General features: G+C 48.8%; 1 long non-coding RNA gene across 1 annotated transcript in view; it reads right to left on the bottom strand.

The window, feature by feature from the left end:
* The window catches only part of LOC147018898 (uncharacterized), a 37,757-nt gene that overhangs the window by 4,699 nt on the left and 14,755 nt on the right, over window positions 1-18,303 (bottom strand). Inside the window, exons 2-3 of the long non-coding RNA XR_015062822.1 lie at window positions 3,721-3,801; window positions 2,730-2,906 (exon numbers count right to left, since the gene is read on the bottom strand). This is a non-coding gene — a long non-coding RNA (uncharacterized LOC147018898). The remainder of the gene's footprint in view (window positions 1-2,729; window positions 2,907-3,720; window positions 3,802-18,303) is intronic.

Raw genomic sequence — 18,303 nt, 5'->3', positions numbered from 1 at the left:
ATGCTGCCATGAGATTGTGAAAATGTTGTACCATAACATTGTGATGAAGCGTTGTGGTCACATCAAACAAACCACTTGTTTGAACGTTGCCACAACCAAATTATAAACACAGATTCCAAAGTCATTTTTGTTACTTCACTCCTTTATATTGAGGCAAACAACACAATGCAACAACTATGACAATTGACAAATTCAGGAATATGGATGATGATGATGGAAGTTTAACAGGAATTCTCTTCTTTCAGCGATAGATTGAGATCATACCCTGCTCTGCTTTTCTTGCTTCTCTTTTGCATGTTCTCTTCAACCTGTCCTCCATTGTACACTTCCTGTCTGCCTTGAAGTCTGCAAACTTTGCTCCCATTCAGTGGGATGGCCCTCTCGACTACAGACCGGTAAGGTTACTTCCAATTACAAGAAAAGCCATGGAATCCATCATTGCTGCTTTCTTCTTGTTCAGTCGATGTCAAGTCTTCTTTTCAAACATCCTGATCTTTGACCATCATTTTGGTTTCCTTCCTTGTAACTCAACTCTGCACATGCTGCTGCTCCTCCTCACTCTGCAATTGTTGTAGGCACTAAATAGTAAACAAGAGGTCAGGATTGTCTCCCTTGAGGACATATCTCAAGCATTCGACAGTTTAGCATCATGCTCTGTTTGCCAGGCTCATTGCATCTGGCATACAAGGCCAACTTCATAACCTAGATTTGTGACTTCCTCCACTCGCCCAGTCAATAAGTCGCTATCAATGGAACCCTCTCCTCTCCTCCTACAGTGGAGGCTGCAATGCTTCAAATAAATGTCCTCAGCTCAGTCTTGTTCTTCATCTACATAAACGACCTCTCCAATAATCTGGAGAATCATCTGTTCCTTTTTACAGATAATTCCACATTGTGATGTACAGTACCCCCAACTCACTGAAAGGCAAACAACAGCTACATCAATCACTGCTGATATTGAAAGGATTAGATGCTGGTCTGACAAATGGAGCATGTCTTCAAATCCTGGCAAATATCACAGTCTCCTGTTGCTTCAGAAGGATCATAATAAACACACACCTATCTATTTCCATGGTTAGCCACTGGAACAGTCAAGATCTTGAACTTGAAAGAAACACCATTAGCTGTGACTTCCCCAAGGCCAAGGCCAATCACATTACAAAGCTAACCTCCAAAGCCAACCACAGACTGGGCATCCTCTGTTGTTCCAAGTCATCAGTTACCAACAGCTTTGGAAGCCAGCTCCGAAATATGATCTGCTCGAATATAGGTTGAAGCTGATACTGAGGCTCAGGTACTCCAGAGATTGTCCTTCCTGCAGCTGGCCACAAATATAAATTGGTGGATTTCCTTGTTAGTCCTCAAGGGGGAAAAAGTGAGAATATGAGTTTATCTTGCACTAAAAAGATGTTCCAGGTGGAAGACCAGTTCCTTATTTTCATGAGATCAACAGAAAAGAGATACTTCCATAGCTATCATGCACAGAGTGGAATCCGGACTGCACAAAGTTATACAATGGATTTTCCAGTTATTAATACATGTCAGTCTTAGGAAACAATTTTAAGGGGCACCAGCCTCTTGATGTATAGCATGGAATCGTATTCCACCCAAAGCAACCACTGCTTGAGAGGGTGCAGGTGAAACAAACTCTGGATACCATTGGTACCAGCTGCGAAACGAACTATGGATACCATTGGCTGGCAGTTTGGAAATCAAGGTGGTGTGCCAGACAAAATCAATTGCATTGTAAATATCCTGAGAGTATATATCCTGAAATATATACCCTCACCTCTTGTTTTAAATTGAAGGCATCCTCCATTGCAGACACAGAAAAGGCAGCATGTCCACAGTTGGAATAAGATTGACTGAACTAAAATTGTTTGCATTAACGGGATTGATTTAAAACGGGATTGCATTAAAACTAAATCGACAACCCATTGGCTAAAAAGTCTCATGCAATTCCTCTCGTCCTTCTCCACATCCCTTTCTGCAAGGCGAATTCTTACTCGTAAATAATTATGTTCTCAATTTGTCTTGTCTCTTGTCAGTTATATCAGAGTCTGGTTTGTGCTGTGAGTAAGAACAGTAATACTTTATTGCATTACAATATATAATCAATGGAATCAATTTAAATGAGCTGCAACTAAGATAATCTGATTTACAAGAAACATGGACCCCCCAGTACATATGCACTCTGGCATTGCCGTTGTTTGCAAATGCCCCTGCTCGATCTTTTTTAATGTTACTGTTCAATGATCGAATTCCTGTGAAATTTAATTAATTTATTTAATCCATGGGGTTACACAAATGTGTGGAACAAGGCTCTGTGCCTAATGGAGAGAAGGACAGTTTGATGTGGGGAGTTTGGAAGAATGACTGAGGGAGCTTCTCCACCTTAACATTGCTAAAATGCAAAGCTTATCCCACGATGGGTGAGTGACAGACCACCAAAAGGTAGTGAAGTTAATGCGATCTGAATAGATTTCAATAATACAGTATGTTCAAAGATTTTGGTGAGGATCCCCCTTATACCCCATACATAGCATTCCATCATGAAACTGCTAGGATTATATGCCACACTGCGTTCTCAGTGAGACATTATATTTATAGTGTTTTTTTTTTCCAAGAATAGTACTGATATAAAAAAATTCTGATATTTAGGTTTTCAAAAATGACAAGTATGACAATTTCTTATATTTGAGACAGCTGTCCCATCTGCATGTATTTACCTTTTGGAGATCAAGGTTCTTCCTCTGGTACCCCGTGAGAAGATAAGGTCATTGTTGCAAGCACTCTGCTCAATGTCTAAATCCATGATCTGAAGAAAACTCGTCCCTCTGGTCATCAATGCCTGTCTCTTCCATCAGAATTTCAAGACTTGCTGAATGGGGTTCTGTGGTTGGCAGCTGAAAGATAAAGTAAATATTTTAACCACAAAGTTGAGTGCCCTCCCTCACCATATTTGCCATTATGGGACTTTCAAATGACGTATAAATGCTCATGAGGCTTTTTGCACACGTCCTGTGTGTGTGTCTTTCCAGTGACTTACTTCTGCTAGTGTACACACTTTTAACCTGCCATTGTTAGCATGAAATCTGGAATTCAAATCTTCTTTTTAACATAATTTTCAGCATTTAAACTAAAGAGTGGCAATTTCAAAATGGTTACCATAATTGTTGTGTTCCTGAATGCAAATCACACTCACAAATATATAGGAAATATGAGAAATGTCTGTGGATGATGGATGTTGAGTTACTACCATTTCCTATAAATAAAATCAAGCAGAGGCAATGGCTAACTAACCCACAACACACACACACAAACACACACACACACACACACACACACACACACACACACACACACACACACACACACACACACACACACACTTCTCATTTTAGCAAAAGAACGCGAAAATGTAATATAATTTGTCTTGTGGCCCTGGAATCAGGGCCAGATTTATGCATGGCCAAGCTGGGCAGTTGCCCAGGGGCCTCCACAACCAGGGGGCCTCCACATATTTCATGAAAAAAAATTGTAAGGAAAAATGTATTTGTGAGTGCCTGAATGGTAGTTGGTAGTTAGTGGAACAGATATGATATTAATCTATAACAGATATAAGATATTTATCTTATCTCATTCTCTATTTTATATAGAAGTTCAGATTTTGTTCTTGAAAAATATACTTTATGGATGACTGTAAATATGTCTTGTCACCTTTTTAGTATTCTAAGGTAGGGTTGGCCTCCACTACTGAAGGCTGCCCAGGGGCCACCACATGTCAAAATCCAGCCCTGCCTGGAATCAAACAAACAATTTATTGATAACAGCACTCACAGCTCCCACAACATGATTAATAGTAAATATCATCATTTTAAAAGTTGATCTTAAACTTAGCCTGTGCAATCATAAGCCACAGATATTATCTCCCCATCGCTGTTCAAAAGCACCCAAACCAGATACTGTGTCTCCCTCTGGAAAATCTGCTTGGTACATCCGGCTCCCACATAACTACAGCTGGCAAAAGCTTTGTGTATCTTCACGTCGTGAAGATGTACTTTCTCGAAGAGTCGGTAGCCATTTTGTCAAATGTAAGGCATCTTCTTTCCAATTGCATATGTCCATTAAATAAATAACCAAGCTTGCCATGATCACACAAGGAACTTCCGCAAGGTTCAAAATCCATTCACTGAAGTATCGATCTGTCAGGGATTTTGGTTTAACGTGCCCGTCTACGATCCTTCGGGCCTTGCACTGGCCCACGTCATCCAGATTTTTCAGTATAGAAAGCTGACAAAATCTTATTTTTTGGGGGTGAACTGAGACAGTTCTCCAACTCTTTTGTCTTACAGAGGCACATCCCTTTCATTTACTTTTCGAAGTATTTTCAGCTTCTTTCAAAAGCTTTGTGAACCATTTTGGGTAACTATCCTTATCTTACACACACAAAATATGGAAACATGCCAAAATCAACACTGCCGCTAAAGGGTTCTGTGCATGTACCGATATATTCTGTGGTGGATTACATTATTTTGAGTGTCCCCTATTGAGTATCACTAACACTTGATCATCTTGCTTTGTTAGGACACTTCCTGATGAAAGCCATTTATACCTGCATAGAGTTTCACTGCTCTGTTTTAAATGTTTATTCTATTATTCACACAAGGTAGGGCTATCAAAGTGTTATTTTTGCATGTCTTCCTTTTGTTTTGTGTAGATTTATTGAACAACCGATGAAAAAGGAAATGTATCATCATCCAAGGTGCGCTGGCAGGATAGTTCTGAGATATCAAGTACTCGCCTTTGAGTTTTCTCATCTCAGGTTTGATTACTGACCAGATTATAAGCTGTCACACTCGAGTTGGACAGGTAAAGGGTTGTGCACCATCAATGAGTGCACCATCTATCAGACAGGAGGTGAAGCTGGGGACTCATTTACAAGCAATATTTGGTGAACGTTGAAGACCATATGGTACATTTTCAGTGTATGCATTATTTCCAACACCCCAGTCAAATTCAAAATTCCTGGGCAAACTTACAGGGTGCACTGCATCGGTGACATAGCTGTGATGCCAAAATTGATGCAACAAGCAGTTAGGCACTGCCGATGATTGAACAGATCCTCCACGGCTCAGAAATATTGATAAATTTAAATGCCAAAAGGAGAAATGGGCATCATTGAAACATTTCATTCAATCTCCATTTTGGAGAAATTGCAAACAACGCACGAATTGACTTTAGGTTCATACTCTGCTGCATCATGGTTAATTTTTGCATGATGGTTTTTGAAATTGCTTTTTCGAACTTCCCATCTGAGCCCCTGCATTTTTTAAAATATACATTGTCGAGGCTCGTTTGAGAGCTAACAAACAACGCACAACAAGGGGTCAGGAGACAAGAGGGGTGGGAAGGAAAAAACAGTGGGGAACAGAGACATGAGAAGATCTGTGGAAGGGAGAGGGATGGGGTGAGGTAGACGGAGTCAACAAGATGGACACCCCTGGGACTTTCAGGACCTTACATGACAGGAAACTTTCAGGAAGAAAAGCAGGGAATTTGAAGGAGGTGTGTTTGAGATGGATTAGCGGTGGAAGAAAAGATCATGGTTTTGGATGCGGGGAGATAAGAGGTGGTTGTTAACAGCTGTTTTGAAGACCTGGAGGAGGAGTGAGATTGAAGAGAGTGTGGGAGTTTGTTCCAAAGGTGGGGGAAAAAAGAGGAATGAAAGAGTGAAGGTGAGCAGTGATTTGTGACTTCAACCTTGGATACCGATTTTTATTCATCCATTGTTTATTAACGCCTGCATAATCATATATCTATATTTGGCCTGTTTGTTTGTGTCGTTTTATAACTTGAGAATTAACGGATTTCAATAAATCGAACACCGGTGAATCCAGGGAACTCCCGGGAAGGTTTGTGACGAAATTTTTGTTGTTGTTGTAATTTTGTTGTTATTATGGTTGTCGGTACATGGGCACATTGGCGAAACTGCAAACACCAACTTACGACGCTGGTTATCCCTGCACTTGGAATCCTTTTTCTTCTTTCCCTATTCATTAGCTATCACAGCAAATATTGGTAAATCCGTCAGTGAAGTGACAGGTCTTATATTCTCGTTCAATATAATGGTGCATTGACATCTTTTAATGTCCTTGTCAAAAAGGTGATAGCCTATGTGAGGAGGTCATGAAGTTCTACGAACAAGCTGCAAGAATCCAAGAAAGGGCAACATTTTATTACATTCAGTATAAAATATATATATATAAAAAAAAAAATATATATATATATATATATATATATATATATATATATATATATATATATATATATGTATATATATATATATATATATATATATGCATGTATATACAGTCATCCCCCGTTTATCGCAGGGGTTACGTTCCAACCGCTCCCCCCCCCCCGCGAGAAGTGAAAATCCGTGATGAATGGATGCCTCCCCCAAAAATGCCTATATTGGGTTTGATTTATATCGAGTGATTATTAAACGCTGGATGGTGTATTAACACGATTGGGTTTTATTGATATCGAGTGATTATTAAACGCTGGATGGTGTATAAACACGATTCGGCTTGATTTATATAGAGTGATTATTAAACGCTGGGCGGTGTATAAACACGATTGGGTTTGATTTATATCAAGTGAATATAAACCTTCCTCTGGTGCTTCGGTTCCTTGCCAGAAGCCTCAGAAGGTGCAAGGCGTTTGGGCGGCATCGTGGGGCTTGGAGAAAAAACGGAGAAAATATTCGAAGTTCACAAGCGAAACTTTGTCTCGTGCGTTGTGACTGGTCGAGCGCCACGTGTTATAATTTATTGCTTAAATAATTTATATTTTAGATGTCATTACCGCGATGTACCGGGGGAATCCGCAAAAAAAAATAGTTCGGTTCCAAGGGAAAAAACCGCGATGAAGCGGGGCAACGATAGGTGAGTCGCGATATCGGGGGGATTACTATATATATATATATATATATATATATATATATATATATATATATATATATATATATATATATATATATATATATATATATATATATATATATATATATATATACATATATATTGTGATGTCCACGGGACTTGAACAGTCCCGCCAACGTAGAATGAGCCGAAACGATGGAGGCGGTTTATTTATTTATAACCCAAACATGGCGGTTCCAATCGCTCTACCACAAACGGGACGAGGAAGGTGGCACGAGTCACTTTTCACTGAGTTGATGATGTTTATTCGTTTTTATTATTGACCAGAAATAACAAGACTCGGCAAGAAGAGGGATCCGGGGAGATTCGACGGGATGGTGTGGGATCGGGCGTGGGGAAAAACACAGACAATTCCAATGAATATACAGATCTCAAACCTCTAAAGCGCCAAGCACGCACACACACACACACACACACACACACACACACACACACACACACACACACACACACACACACACACACACACACACACACACACACACACACACACACACACACACACACACACACACACACAAACACACACACACACAACGTAGCTATTTCTGGTGGTTAGGCTGGACCGTGGTGTGGACGCAACTGTCCCTGAATCGGCGTCGAACGAGCTGGCCTTGCTCTCGTCGGGGGGCAGGAGAAACCGTGGTGCTGTCGACCTCCTGGTCTTGGCCCAAGTCCGCTCACAGCCGCCAGGGAACCAGTTCTGGTGCCAAGTTGCGAGCAGGAGAGGGAGGCAGGTCCGCCCGCCGTTCGACCCCGTACTCCGAGTCAGCAGAACCCCAGAGCCAACCAAGGTGAGGCACGAGGCTCAGCAAGGCTGCAAGACACGATGAAGAACACGATCGAATCAGCACAACAACAAGGACGCTCTCCGCGCAACAGCCTCCACATCAAAAAAACACGATCGTTTTGTCCCGATCTTCTTCCTCTTCCTTTTCGACTCCGAACAGAACCTTTTTATCCTCCTGTCCTCGTCACTTCCAATCGAGCCGTTTATTGGCCCACCGCCGTCGCCTTCTGCCAATCGTGATCACGGGGCGGAGCCATCCGCTGCACTGTCCTGTGACGTCACGGCCAGTCTCCAGAGAATACCAAAAGGGGTTTACGCAGACACACTTACCCTATCCCGTGTCCCTATCTAATTACGTGACAATTATCATTTCCCCCCCTTGAAGAAATGAACATTTACTAGACAACTTATCACCACTGAAATGCTACTTATTACATCAAGATCCTGGTAAACTCGAACAGCATGGCATACCTAATTAAACATCCTAATTACCCTTTGAATGCATACGCCCTGTCAAACGTAACAATATATATATATATATATATATATATATATATATATATATATATATATATATATATATATATATATATATATATATATATATATAGATATATATATATATTGTTGCGGATTCGCGCCCGCCGGCGTGCTGACGGCCACGTAACTCGAATCGCGGCACGTCGCCCACCGGACGGACAATCCAGTCGTGACCCTCTCGGACTAACGCCGGGAACCAGTCACGGGTGGACCTTTCGGTCTCACCGCGATCGAGCCAATCAGCCCCCGCGTGGGATAGGGTTGCTCGCCAAATTCGACCTACCTAAGTACCCACGCGGAGGGTAGACCGGGCGATCGCACCTCGCCGCAGGTCGACTTCGGACACGGGCCACTTAAGCGACCCGTTCCGTACTATCGGGATAACCGAGCGGTGTTATCGTCGACCTCGACGGTTCGATTAATTATCGGGCGTATTCAGCCCACTACCAACCCTTTACGTGAAGCAAGATGAGGATTCAATGAAGGAAATGACGAAGCGAAGCGGGAAACAGTTCGACACAAAGCACATTTATTCGCGATGAACGGAAAGCACACATATTCAATTCCACCAAAAGCACACAGAAAAGAAAAACACAATTCAATTTACACAAAAAGCAAATGCGACAATGCAGATCTAATACCGATTACGCGCGCACACGGCAACACTTATACAATTTTACTTCACAGACGGCCCCGACAACACATACCCAAAACCAAGGAAAGAATACCCTCAAGGATGAGGCGGGCATGAGGCCGAGACCGGGTCGGGCCTACCCGTCTGTGATGAGACGCGGAGCGGCGATGGTGCCTCAACTCCGCGGGCCTCGCGGGCAGTGTCTGGTAGGGGGTGGGAAAGGGGCCCCCTTGGTCGCACTATCTCAGCGCGGGGGGGAAACAGGAGGGGGTTGCTGATGCTCGGGATATAGAGGATTTTTATTGTCCCGCGACGAGCGTCTCCACCTCGGCCAGGTCGCGCTGTCGGCCTCCCTGGGGTGCAGCTCCCTGCACGACGTGAGCACCCCCTCGTCTGCCCTCGCCGCCTCTCCACAGCTCCGTCCCCTCCGCTCCGACTCCAACGCACACGACGACCAGCTCCTTCTTGCCAACTCCACCGCCCGCGAAGTCTTAACTCTCTGTTCTCGACTCTCCTACTCTCTGGACTGACGAACACGGTCGCTTATATCAGCCCCGTGGCTTCGCCCTCTCATCTTTGACCCCCTCCCTTCGACCTTTCACCTCGCTCCCAATTGGCCCGAGAAAAAGTGGGCGTGAATGCTTTTTGATCCATAAATTTGCATATATCGATCGCCCTCCAACGCCCTGGGGGCGGGGCCAATTCGCCCCTCGCTCACCGATTGGACGGCAAAAAGTGGGCGTGTGTCGTTTTTGATCCGTTTTTGAAGCACAAAATCCGTGATTTTGTACACGCTGTTCGGCGCGCGCCCTGCACGAGTCCAACACCGGTACCCACAAGCGGCGCAAGAACGGTGGCGATGCGACGGTTGCGAGGTGTGACGTGAAGGTCGTGGCGGCTGTGGTGAAGCGGCGTTGTGGTTGGTGGTTGATGTTGTGACTGGTGGTGGTAACAACGGCGGTTGGTCCAAAATAAAGATAGTAAAAGAAAAACGGCTATCCTGAAGAGTCGCAGCACGCATAAATGACATGTATTCCCACTAGACAACGGGTTTGGGCCTAACTACACATGTACTTACCGAGATACCTCACCTAAGGGACCTGAATGGTGGTTTGCGAATTTGGTAACCACAACACTACCCCCTCCCCTTTTTACAGATTCGTCCCGAGTCGTCAAATTTTCGTGTGCCATCATGTGTAGTTTTCCCCTAGTACATTTTACCTACGGATCCCTGAGTGCGACATTCATGGTATTCGTGTCCCCAAAATAAATAACCTGAGGGCTGCGTAACTATCTAAACAAACTCACTCACACGGACGACTTAAATAAAATTGCCGGCGCTAAGACACACATGCCGGGGGCGCACTCATATTTACAGTACATCTTAACCTTAACTTACAAATTTTACACTAAACCATGGCCCAGGATCACTGAACTCTGCAGTTAGCAGGGAGCCAGGCTGCCCACATGCAGTCTCTGGCTCATAACAATGCAGGTGACAGGGAACGTGGCTGGCTGCTCACACGCAGTCCAAGGCCTTCCCTTTTGAACTGAACGCAGTGAACCACAACGGTGCATGGGCTGCACAACGCAGTCTCCGTGCCAGCTCAAGTGGCACACGCAATGAGCACAACGAATGGATGGGTGAACACAAACACGGTGCACGGGCCGCCACTGCAGGCCCGTGTTGTAGCTGCCAACAGGGCAGTTCTTGCAGCTTGCAAACTGTTGCCTTGATCCTGGCGCACATGGCAATGAACAGGGGGGGGGGGGCAAAGCAAAAATTGAACAGGGCTGGTGAACAGGGGCAGTGGGCATGGCATGGCAAAGGCAGCAGGCAAACTCAGCCCGCAGATGAAGGCCGCTGCAGGCAAACACAGCCGGCAGATGAACTGGCCGGCACAGGCCTTGAAGAAAAACAGCCAGCAGATGAACTGGCCGGCACAGGCCTTGCAGAAAAACAGCCAGCCGGCAGATGAAGCTGGCCAGCCTTTGCCGTTCAGTGGAGGTTGGTGGAGGGAGTGCGGTGGTGCTGGCCACTTGGAAGGCGGGCTCGGACCTACCTACCTGTCTCCCTCCCAACCTATCGCCTTTGCCTGTCACTGTACATACCCACTCCCTTAATTTGTCAAACCCCAATTTAGCCCCAACTTATTTTTTTGTTGTTTTTATTTTTACTCCCCCACTATAAATCGTCCCCTAACCCCCTTTATCGTCCTTGTTCGGCTAACCTATCCTGTCACCTAGCCTACTCCCAACCCCTACGTTCCCTTCCCGGAGGGGAATAAGGGAGAGCTAACGTCCTGTGTCGAGGCCCAACGAAGCCTCAGAATGGCCTCCCCAGAGTTCGGCGATCTATAACCAAAGTGGGTCCAGCGGCCCACAACGACAGCGAGGGGATGGATGGTGCGGAGGGGTACATCTCCTAATCTACCCTAACCATTTAACTGTTAAACTACCCCGGGGCTTTCAACAAGCGTCTCTCGCTTAAATTATTGTTTCTATAAACCCAGATTCCCGTCGCCTGTGTTGGTGTCCTCACAATTTCGGGCCTCGCCCCCCAATTTTCTCTCCGTGCCCTCACACGGTCTCCTGGCTGGGACACGTGGCTCCCTTTGGCAGGCACGACCCTCTGCCGATTCTCCCGCTATGGCACCCCCGGGCACTACACTGCCTCCGAGCCTACCAGCTCCCTAACACCAGGGAGTGCCCCCCATGGCACCTCCCCTGAAACGCACACGTGGCAGGCTGGCTTCCCGGGCCCCTTTCCGAGGGTCACCCATGCCCACAACACTGCCCACGCGGCTAATGGCGCCCCGGGCCCCCCGCACCAAGCAGGCGCACCCGTGCCCACTACGCTATCCCGGCCCCCCATGGGCCCTTGGCCTACCGCGGCCGACTAGCCTGGTGCCCGGGGTACCCACTCAGCGATACTCACCTTTCGCAGCCACGCTCCCAAGCCCGGCAACAGGGCTCCTGCACCCCTCCAAATGGGTCTCGAGCCTACTTTCCCACCAACAGCAAAACGACCTCCATATTTCAATTTAACGAACCCCCTAACTCACTTTACACTGACCCCGGGGTCCCTTGGGCGGGAGTCACTCCTCCCCCCAATCACTCATCGCACCATGCATTCCCCATTCACTCCATACACACAGACCCGCTGGCCTCACTCACTCAACATGTACTCACCTCACAACTCTCCAACTCTTCAACACACTCACCACGGAACTCTGCCATTCTTCTAACTACATCCCCTAACTAACTCGTGCTCCCACGTCGTCCCTTACACTATAGCACGTTCCTTTTAACACTACGTAGCTAAACTACGTCCCCTCTACACATCCACAAGTCTGTCACTGTCTCCAAATCATCAAAAATCATTTCCCATTTTCCCATCCTAAATCTGGCTAAATCCCTCTACCTAATCCATTCCACGGACTCCATGAGGACTTACCCCTGCCCCATGAAGTCGGTCTAACTAAGCTAACCCTTCCCCCTAACTAGTTTCCATCCTGTGCCCAAGGTCAAGGGGGTCTTCCACCCCTTGCCCAGGAATCCTGTGCACCCGAAAGTGAGGCTTGCTCTTTTTTTTTTTTTTCATGCGCAGCACCTGCGCGGCAACTCAGAGCTCGCGCACTTTGCACCTGGCCGTGACGTCATGCAGCTGCACGTGTTCCTCGTCCCTCCTTGGACGTTACCATCCGGCAGGGATACCCCTCCTGCCGGATTCCAACCCCACGTGCAGCCATGGCGTCACCGTGCGCATAAAAAAAAAAACACAAGCCCCACGTCTCGAGGGGTTCGCCACGCGAACACATGTGCTTTGCCCGTTGGAGCTTAACACACACGATCGCGTGGAGAACCCGTCCGGTCCAAATCCATAATCCTGCCTCAACTTTGTCCGTCCGCGGGATCGGCAAATCCACCGCGTGCGTTTCCGGACCGGGACTTCACTCTCGCAAGCGAGCACGTGGTGGCCTCGTGCGTTGCACAGCACGAACCGCGTGCTCACTGCTGGGTGAACCCGGCACGGTCCGCGAAACAACTACAGCCGCTACTCGGCTTTCGTTCCTCCCATGTCGCCGTCGTCGCCATTCGACCCACGCACACCTGCGTGTTACGACGCACACAGTCCACTCCATCACATTCACACCGGGAGACGCGGCTGCGTGCTCCCGCATGCCAACCGACATCTCCCTCACATACCGCTCTCTCACACACACGGTCTCCCTTGCACACAGCGACCTTGCACACGGCCGTTCACTCACGCATGCGGGGGCACTCACCCGCGGTGCCTCATCCACACACCGTGCCCCACTCATACACGCGGGGGCACTCAACCGCGGTGCCTCACTCACACTCCGTGCCTCATCCACACACGCGGGGGCACTCACCCGCGGTGCCTCATCCACACACGCGGGGGCACTCACCCGCGGTGCCTCATCCACACTGGCCGTGCTGGGAAGCACGTACTCTGGCACAATCGCCACCTCACCATTCACACACGGGGTCGCTTCCACACACGGGGACGCACTCACACCTTGCACCACACACACAGGGACAACCACACTGGGGATTCGTGTCCCCACAAGGGTCTCCGGGGCCTCTATACCCCCCAAGCTCTCCGTGCACCTGTCCACAGCACTCCTCCCCTCAACCTCGCAAAGCACGACTGAACTCACCTGGTCGTGACTCGCCTCAAGGGGGCATACTCCCTCCCCTCGTTCCTGGAGGAGGCCATCCAGGTGCTCGCACTGGGTCTCTACACGCTCCGCGAGCTCACCCCCGTTGTCCTCCACTACCTCCGTGTGTGTGTGTGCGTCACTTACCCCGTCCTCACCGTGCAGTCTCTCCTCTATCGTTCCCTTCCCGGCTGCCGTCACTGCCAACTCTTCACCCTTTACCTCACTTGTCTCCACTATTATTTCCGTTGTCGTCACCTCGTGTCTCGTCTCACACGTTTTGGTCTCCCCATTTAATTCTTCCCTTTTGGTCACCGTCGATTCCTCTGTCATGACCCTCGCCCAACACGCCCCCCGAATTATTTTTTTACCCGCCTCCACCGCGGGCCTGTCAGCCGTTGCACCCCCTTCCAGCTCGTTTGCTCCCACACGTGGAGTCGCCATTCCCAGCTCCCTGGTCACGGCCTTCATGCCCGCCTGCAGGCATCGGCCCATGTTCTGCGTCTCACCCCGTAGTTCTTTCATTTCTTCCCTCATGTTTGCTTCCATTCCGTTTATTTGCTTGTTCATTTCGTTTTTCATTTCATTTGTGTTTGTATCCATCTTTGCTGTCATTGCCGCCAGCATGGCGCATAGCTGGGCCATGTCGGATGCACTCAGCTGAGCCGTTTCGGCAAGGGTTGGGGAAGGGTTTTGGTGGAGAGGGGGGGGGAGGTGTCATACACCGCGGCCGCTGCCGCACCTATTTCGGGCTCTGGGTTCAGTTGGGCGAGTCCGTGTTCCTGCACAATCAACATTTCCTGCACGGGGATTCCATCCTGGACCATGGATTCTACACATTCTACATCCATTTCTAATACCCCCGGCTCCCGCTCGCCTTGAGACGCCATCTTGCTTCTCGTGAAGGGTTAATTCCGCTCGCTCGTAATTTGGAGGGAATCGGGGGTCGCTTCTCTCACCCCTGGACCGATTCCCGTGAATTTAGCTGGAGACAGGAGAGCCCGTTTTCCTGTTCTCCGTTACCAGTGCCGAGAGGAGGGCGATGGATTTGTATCCCACTCCTGACACCAGTGTTGCGGATTCGCGCCCGCCGGCGTGCTGACGGCCACGTAACTCGAATCGCGGCACGTCGCCCACCGGACGGACAATCCAGTCGTGACCCTCTCGGACTAACGCCGGGAACCAGTCACGGGTGGACCTTTCGGTCTCACCGCGATCGAGCCAATCAGCCCCCGCGTGGGATAGGGTTGCTCGCCAAATTCGACCTACCTAAGTACCCACGCGGAGGGTAGACCGGGCGATCGCACCTCGCCGCAGGTCGACTTCGGACACGGGCCACTTAAGCGACCCGTTCCGTACTATCGGGATAACCGAGCGGTGTTATCGTCGACCTCGACGGTTCGATTAATTATCGGGCGTATTCAGCCCACTACCAACCCTTTACGTGAAGCAAGATGAGGATTCAATGAAGGAAATGACGAAGCGAAGCGGGAAACAGTTCGACACAAAGCACATTTATTCGCGCTGAACGGAAAGCACACATATTCAATTCCACGAAAAGCACACAGAAAAGAAAAACAATTCAATTTACACAAAAAGCAAATGCGACAATGCAGATCTAATACCGATTACGCGAGCACACGGCAACACTTATACAATTTTACTTCACAGACGGCGCCGACAACACATACCCAAAACCAAGGAAAGAATACCCTCAAGGATGAGGCGGGCATGAGGCCGAGACCGGGTCGGGCCTACCCGTCTGTGATGAGACGCGGAGCGGCGATGGTGCCTCAACTCCGCGGGCCTCGCGGGCAGTGTCTGGTAGGGGGTGGGAAAGGGGCCCCCTTGGTCGCACTATCTCAGCGCGGGGGAAACAGGAGGGGGTTGCTGATGCTCGGGGTATAGAGGATTTTTATTGTCCCGCGACGAGCGTCTCCACCTCGGCCAGGTCGCGCTGTCGGCCTCCCTGGGGTGCAGCTCCCTGCACGACGCGAGCACCCCCTCGTCTGCCCTCGCCGCCTCTCCACAGCTCCGTCCCCTCCGCTCCGACTCCAACGCACACGACGACCAGCTCCTTCTTGCCATCTCCACCGCCCGCGAAGTCTTAACTCTCTGTTCTCGACTCTCCTACTCTCTGGACTGACGAACACAGTCGCTTATATCAGCCCCGTGGCTTCGCCCTCTCATCTTTGACCCCCTCCCTTCGACCTTTCACCTTGCTCCCCATTTGCCCGAGAAAAAGTGGGCGTGAATGCTTTTTGATCCATAAATTTGCATATATCGATCGCCCTCCAACGCCCTGGGGGCGGGGCCAATTCGCCCCTCGCTCACCGATTGGACGGCAAAAAGTGGGCGTGTGTCGTTTTTGATCCGTTTTTGAAGCACAAAATCCGTGATTTTGTACACGCTGTTCGGCGCGCGCCCTGCACGAGTCCAACACCGGTACCTACAAGCGGCGCAAGAACGGTGGCGATGCGACGGTTGCGAGGTGTGACGTGAAGGTCGTGGCGGTTGTGGTGAAGCGGCGTTGTGGTTGGTGGTTGATGTTGTGACTGGTGGTGGTAACAATGGCGGTTGGTCCAAAATAAAGATAGTAAAAGAAAAACGGCTATCCTGAAGAGTCGCAGCACGCATAAATGACATGTATTCCCACTAGACAACGGGTTTGGGCCTAACTACACATGTACTTACCGAGATACCTCACCTAAGGGACCTGAATGGTGGTTTGCGAATTTGGTAACCACAACAATATATATAACAGCACTCACAGCTCCCACCTCCCTATCAAAACCCCACCTCCCCCAATATGATTAATGGTAAATATCATCATTTTAAAGTTCATATGTATATATTTAAAAAAAATTTATCTACATGTGTGTGTGTATATATTGTTGTGGTTACCAAATTCGCAAACCACCATTCAGGTCCCTTAGGTGAGATATCTCGGTAAGTATATGTGTAGTTAGGCCCAAACCCGTTGTCTAGTGGGAATACATGTCATTTATGCGTGCTGCGACTCTTCAGGATAGCCGTTTTTCTTTTACTATCTTTATTTTGGACCAACCGCCATTGTTACCACCACCAACCACAACATCAACCACCCACCGCGGCGCCGCTTCACGTCACACCTCGCAACCGTCGCATCGCCACCGTTCTTGCGCCGCTTGTGGGTACCGGTGTTGGACTCGTGCAGGGCGCGCGCCGAACAGCGTGTACAAAACCACGGATTTTCAGCTCCAAAAACGGATCAAAAACGACACACGCCCACTTTTGTTCCGTCCAATCGGTGAGCGAGGGGCGATTTGGCCCCGCCTCCAGGGCGTTGGAGGGCGATCGCTAAATGCAAATTTATGGATCAAAAAGCATTCACGCCCACTTTTTCTCGGGCCAATGGGAAGCGAGGTGAAAGGTCGAAGGCAGGGGGTCAAAGATGAGAGAGCGAAGCCACGGGGCTTATATAAGCGACCGCGTTCGTCAGTCCAGTGAGTTAAGACTTCGCAGTCGGTGGAGTTGGGAAGAAGCAGAATAAAGAGTTAAGACTTCGCAGTCGGTGGAGTTGGGAAGAAGAAACAAGAAGGAGTTGGTCGTCGTCGTGTGCGTTGGAGTCGGAGCGAAGGGGACGGAGCTGTGGAGAGGCGGCGAGGGCAGACGAGGGGGTGCTCGCGTCGTGCCGGGAGCTGCACACCAGGGAGGCCGACGGCGCGACCTGGTCGAGGTGGAGACGCTCGTCGCGAGACTCGAGGCAGAGTAGAAATCCTCCTTTCCCCCGAGCATCAGCAACCCCCTCCTGTTTCCCCCCGCGCTGAGATAGTGCGACCAAGGGGGCCCCTTTCCCACCCCCTACCAGACACTGCCCGCGAGGCCCGCGAAGTTGAGGCACCATCGCCGCTCCGCGTCTCATCACCAGACGGGTAGGCCCGACCCGGTCTCGGCCTCAGGCCCACCTCATCCTTGAGGGTATTCTCTTTTCTTTTGTTTTTGGGAATGTGTGTTGTCGGCGCCGTCTGTGAAGTAAAATTGTATAAGTGTTGCCGTGTGCTCGCGTAATCGGTATTAGATCTGCATTGTCGCATTTGCTTTTTGTGTAAAATTGCATTGTGTTTCTTTTCCTTTTCTATGTGCTTTTGGTGGAATTGAATATGTGTGCTTTCCGTTCATCGCGAATAAATGTGCTTTGTGTTGAACTGTTTCCCGCTTCGCTTCGTCATTTCTTTCATTGAATCCTCATCTTGCTTCACGTAAAGGGTTAGTAGTGGGCTGAATACGCCCGATAATTAATCGAACCGTCGAGGCCGACGTTAACACCGCTCAGTTATCCCGATAGTACGGAACGGGTCGCTTAAGTGGCCCGTGTCCGAAGTCGACCTGCGATCGCCCGGTCTACCCTCCGTGTGGGTACTTAGGTAGGTCGAATTTGGCGAGCAACCCTATCCCACGCGGGGGCTGATTGGCTCGATCGCGGTGAGACCGAAAGGTCCACCCGTGACTGGTTCCCGGCGTTAGTCCGAGAGGGTCAGGACTGGATTGTCCGTCCGGTGGGCGACGTGCCGCGATTCGAGTTACGTGGCCGTCAGCACGCCGGCGGGCGCGAATCCATAACAATATATATATATATATATATATATATATATATATATATATATA

The sequence above is a fragment of the Eptatretus burgeri genome, chromosome 10 (assembly GCF_056783735.1).
Source record: "Eptatretus burgeri isolate ZD-2024b chromosome 10, Ebu_testis_v1, whole genome shotgun sequence".
NCBI lineage: Eukaryota > Metazoa > Chordata > Myxini > Myxiniformes > Myxinidae > Eptatretus > Eptatretus burgeri.
This window is presented reverse-complemented; position numbering and strand designations above follow the sequence as displayed.